We start from the raw sequence: 5297 nt of genomic DNA, 5'->3' as shown, positions 1-5297 counted from the left end.
TCTCTCGATTGAAAAGTCAATATTTTCAATTGATAGATAGGAGTTGATAAAGCAGTAAACTAGAGAAGACGCCTCAAATTCAAGACCAAAACCCAATTTATATATATATATTCAGAGATATTCTACTCCAAAAGAGGGCACTACTTCTCAAGAGAAGGCAAATGTGATTGAGAGATAAGCAGAGGATAGGGAGTTGTTCAAAAGACTAGAGAGACAAATAAGCTGTAGTCACACTTGGATTCCTGAAACAAGGGGTAGTTAAAATTGGAAAAAGGGATTAGGTTTTCTTTTAAAGAAAAATATAGAAGTGATCTTAAGAACTGATTGATAAAAGCCTATCTGCCAGACTTAATTAAAGCCCCTTCTTCTCTTTTATTTCTTTGTAGATCTTTTTGAAAGAATTGCCGCCCATTATTTAAAGAAAGAAACCCTACTCCAAACCATATTCTTATAAATACAAGAGGGAGTGAACGGGCCAAAACACACTCAATTCATCAATCAAACAAACAACAAGAAATCAACCAAAAGTTCACTTGAACTCCAAAGTTCAGACTTAGAGAAATAAGTCATTTAAAACGAGATCTCTCTCATTACAAATTTGGTTCAGCAAAAGCCAAGACAAGCAGAGTTTGAGTTTTTCCCAAACATGAAAACCTCAACAAATCTCACAGTGCAATCTCTAGCTCACTAAGTCCTCAAGAACAGCCAATTTATGCCCTTCAAATTGAAGAAGCCGCACTCGCTACAAAGCCTCCTCAAAGCTTGAAGTAGATTAAAGCTCAGCCAAAATTGAACTTTGGTATTGATTGATAGCTAAGGCCTAGTAGTTGAAGTTGTTGATAGTTCAGCCCAGACATATCCAGATAAACCCGACGTAGCCTTCTATCCAGAAAAAATGGAGTTCCAGTTGTCTTTTTGTCTTTCTAGCGTTGATATGTATGTTTATTGTTTTGTAAAAGGCAGTTCGGCCTAAAACAATCCAATTTCTATCAATTATTCTAGCCAGAACAACCGATTTTATACTGAGATAAATTGTGAAAGTCCTCACCAATCTGAAGCAAGAAAAATAACTTACTTGGGGAGATATTCTCATCCAAATTCACAATCGTTTCTTTAGAAGTCAGTAACTTGGTGCGCAAGTTATCTATTCTAACAGAAGTCTGCTAGAATCTTTATTGCTAGCAGTGGTACGCTCATACACCAAAGAAAGTTGAATTGTTGACTAGTCAATGATTTCCAAGGCAATGGGGAACTTTGCCCTTCCATCTCAGGAGTCAACACTAAAACGGGTGAACATACATATAGGCTTGCAATCTGCAAGTGCGAATAAGAAGATCAGAGGCATATTTCTTTTGCGTCAAATGCAACGTGGAATCTACATAAGTAGCCTCAATACCCAGGAAATAATTTAGACGACCCAAATCCTTCATAGAAAATAATTTTCCCAATCTCTGAATAAGCACCATAACCTGAAAAGAATTATTTACAGTCTCCAAAATATCATCTACATAAATAAGTAGAATCAGAAAGACACCATTGTGTTTATACACAAACAAGCTGTAGTCACACTTGGATTCCTGAAACCCGAGTTGCAGTAGAAAATCACTGAATCGTTTAAACCAGGCTCGAGGTGCTGGGTTTAAACCATAAAGTGACCTCTGAAGCTTGCAAATGTGATTGGGATACTGCAAATCAACAAAACCAGCAGGTTGCTTCATGTATACATCTCTAGTCAAAAAACCATGAAGAAATGCATTCTAAACATCCAATTGACAAACAGGTCATTGATTAGACACAACAAGCCCAAGAACCATATGAATTGTGGAGTGTTTAACCACAAGACTGAACGTCTTTGAATAATCAAGCCCATCCTGTTAATGGAAACCATTGGCCACCAACCGCACTTTGTAACGCTCAATAGATCCATCGGAGTGCCTTTTAATCTTAAACACCCACTTATTGGGAAGAACATTCATGTGCTGTTGAAAAGGAACCAAAGTCCACGTCCCACACCTTTGCAAAGCACTGAACTCTGTGGCCATAGCAGTCCTCCATTCTGCGTGTTTGACAGTTTTGCTGAAACATGAAGGCTCAACATCTGTAGAATCAACTTGGAGACGCAAAGCATACCTTAAATAGGGTTTTAAACTCCCTGTTTGCGAGCGAGTCACCATCTGATGTCGAACAGGTTGCATAAACAGAGAAGTTTCAGTCGAAATGGTTGTAGTATCATGTATGTCAGTGATGAGCGGTGGAATAGAAGAAGTGGCAACTTCAAACAGTACGGTAGATGAGAAGATTCACACATCACAACTAACTCTTGGACTGGAGCAGAAGATGTTGAAATGTCACGACCTCTGTCTTGGCTTAAATGAGATGAAGATGGCTGCTGTGACGGTATAGGGTGTGTTATTTGTGGGCTTGGGCTTAGCACAAGATCATTAGGTGCTGCAATGGGCTCAGGATGTGTTATTTTGTCCAGATTTCCTTAATAAAGAATTTCTTCAGGAAAAACAATGGCCGAAAAACAGTCAAAACAGCAAGGCAAGCAACCAGTCAGACAACTCCCAGCATCAATGATCCCAGTCAAAACAGAGCAACCTTCCCAAGTCATCCCTTATCCAGGATATTCACCCATTCAAGTATCAAATAGGTATGCCACTTTAGGATCCACAGTCAATAACATATGCCCTAATTACCAGTCAGCTCTCATCTCTAGTTATGATCCATTCCAAGTCTTAACCCCCTCTCATGCTTCCTCCCCAATTAGTCACACCAAATCTTCTCCCTATTTCCCCAAAAGCAGTCATACCCTCTTCCTTATTAAACCATGCTTTAATCATTTGACCAACCCAGTTAAAATAGCTAAAGCCTATTTCCCTTCCAATTTCCATTACATGCCTCCACATCCTTCTAAGTCACTCCAGTATTATCGTGATATTCTTCCAGAAACCCAGCCTCTAGAAATCAGGCCAATCAAAGATAGAAATGATCCAAATATCATCCTCTATCATTCCATGTATATCAAAAAAATTCTTAGTCAATCTAAATGGGACGATCACCCCTACTCTTTCAAGACACGTAATTCCAGTCTTCAATATAATTACTATGATTACATTGAAGCTTGGCACATCACTTTCCTCCACCAAACCGAGGATTTTAGTCATTCATGGTTTGTCAATTTCGATAGTAAATTCAAAAGCCCTTTTCCCTACTGGTTTTCTTCTTGGTGCACTACAGAAAAACCCTTCTATGACGCCCGAAAGGCGCCATAGAAGCGTATTTAATGACGCTGATCAAAGGCCGCTACTTCAGCCGTAGAAAGGGGTCAGAAACTTTTTCAAAACATGACGTCTGTTCTCGTTCGGAATAGGTTTCAATGATGCGGATAACGCACATGAAACTTTTAAAACGCGACGCTGCATCGTGGCCATGGAATGAGATTTCAATGACGCGAACGCGGTCGTGGAAACTTTTTCAAAACACATCTGCTCTGCATCATGGAATGGGTTTCAATGATGCGGATATTGTGTCTTGGAAACATTTCTAAATCATGACATCTATTCCGTGTCATGGAATGTAGTTTCAATGACACAATTTAGACGTTGAAATTCTTTAAATTTTTTTTTAAAATAAAAATTCTTAATATATATATATATATATATATATATATTCCATCATTTTAATTATGCAAAAAGAAATTAATATATAAAAGAAAAAATAAAGACACAAAGGCAAAGTACTTTAAATTATATTTCTATTACTGAAAATGATTCTAGTACATCATGAGAAGTTTAATGAAAATAAATTGTCATTAGTACATAACTTCATTCGTCTCTCTTCTCGTCAACGAGGAAATGATTCAGACATTGAAGAATAAGAGGTACGGGGTGATAGTAGACTACCCTCCTTCAATCTTCTGCCATCTGCATTTGTTTGGGAGACAGGTTCACTTCCAGCAAGTTGGCTTCAAAAGACTTCACAGACCCTGAATTCTCCAAGAGTGCTTTCAATGGTCTAGAAAAAAAAAATTTCGATAAGTAGTTATAAGCCCTCTCAATCGCTTTCTCCTCAGTAGTATATATACTGTTTGAAAATGAAAATCATGGTTTGATAAAGAACTACATAATGCCATCAATGCATAGCTGGAAATGTATCATCTCAGTGCACGATTAGTACCAATCACTATCATAAAGAATGACAATATCTGCAATAGCAAGATTAATACCAAGTTCGGCAGTTCTGATAGAAATAGTGGAAGCAATGGCTTAAGTGCTTGTGGTGAACAAAACATGAAATAACAGAACATGAAATACAATATTATACGCTTGAAGTCAATAATAGAACATGAAATACTTGACTACCATTGACAGCTATAATAACCTCAGATATAAGAGATTCGACATCTTCCTCATCTATGACTCTAAGATCACAATTTCAGCAGCCTCCCTTGCCAACTTTTGAACTTCCTAACATTTCCAAAGCAACAATATTTCAATCCAGCCCATTCTTTGTCCATTGCTAAAGTGAACAACTTGTTAAGATAGAGTATATATCAAGCCAATATAAGATTATTAGATGGATAAAAGTAGCAATTGACTTAATCAGAAAGTTAGAGGTGCAAGTAAGCAGGGCATAAGAGTCAAGGGTTAAAGCGTATAATGTGTCAAGATAAAATGGAAACAATAAGAAATAGAAAGTAATTGTGAAAGTAAAATAAAGTAGATTATAACTCAATTGGAGATGTCTTTGAACCATAGCTGCATCAGTAATATATATGTCAGATCCACAAAACATTCATAGGCATCTGACTATCCAAACAGAAAGATAACAAAAGCAATATGTCTGTGTTAGGAGAGATGCAGTTGAATGACTCGAGGCTAATTGAAAAACAGGGATGATGATGATGTGAAAACAGAAACTGAAAAGGGATATTTGATACATTTCTGAAACGTAACCAAAGCTAATTAAACTCTACATGGTGCAAAAAGAGATGTAATCAAAGCTACTAAAAGATATAATCAATCAAAAACACTCTCTTGAAAGTTCCACCTGCTTTGGTGCAAACATAGATATTAAGCCATAACATTTATCTCAAAGGCCTTAGACAATTGTGCAAGCATACGAGCAACACAATTTCGGCACCAAATCTCACCATTTCAAAGAATAAAATGTCAGGGAATAAGATATTAAATTAAAATTTCAAGCAACAACTAAAATTCCAGCACACATGCCCACCCAGTACAAAACGAAGTGAGGATTGAATCGCATACAGAATAATACAAACATTCACATAG

At 37.0% G+C, this 5297-nt stretch overlaps 1 long non-coding RNA gene across 1 annotated transcript; it reads right to left on the bottom strand.

The window, feature by feature from the left end:
• Positions 1–3740: 3740 nt before the first annotated feature.
• LOC148920866 (uncharacterized) lies at positions 3741–5166 on the bottom strand. Its single transcript, XR_016128433.1, has 2 exons — positions 4365–5166; positions 3741–4017 (listed from the first exon to the last, which is right to left on the bottom strand). It is a non-coding gene; the product is annotated as an uncharacterized LOC148920866 (long non-coding RNA).
• Between the last annotated feature and the right edge of the window lie 131 nt (positions 5167–5297).

The sequence above is a fragment of the Prunus mume genome, linkage group LG1 (genome assembly GCF_029339155.1).
Source record: "Prunus mume cultivar Tortuosa linkage group LG1, ASM2933915v1, whole genome shotgun sequence".
Classification (NCBI taxonomy): domain Eukaryota; kingdom Viridiplantae; phylum Streptophyta; class Magnoliopsida; order Rosales; family Rosaceae; genus Prunus; species Prunus mume.
The sequence above is the reverse complement of the archived record's forward strand: the minus strand, read 5'-3'. Positions and strand labels throughout refer to the sequence as shown.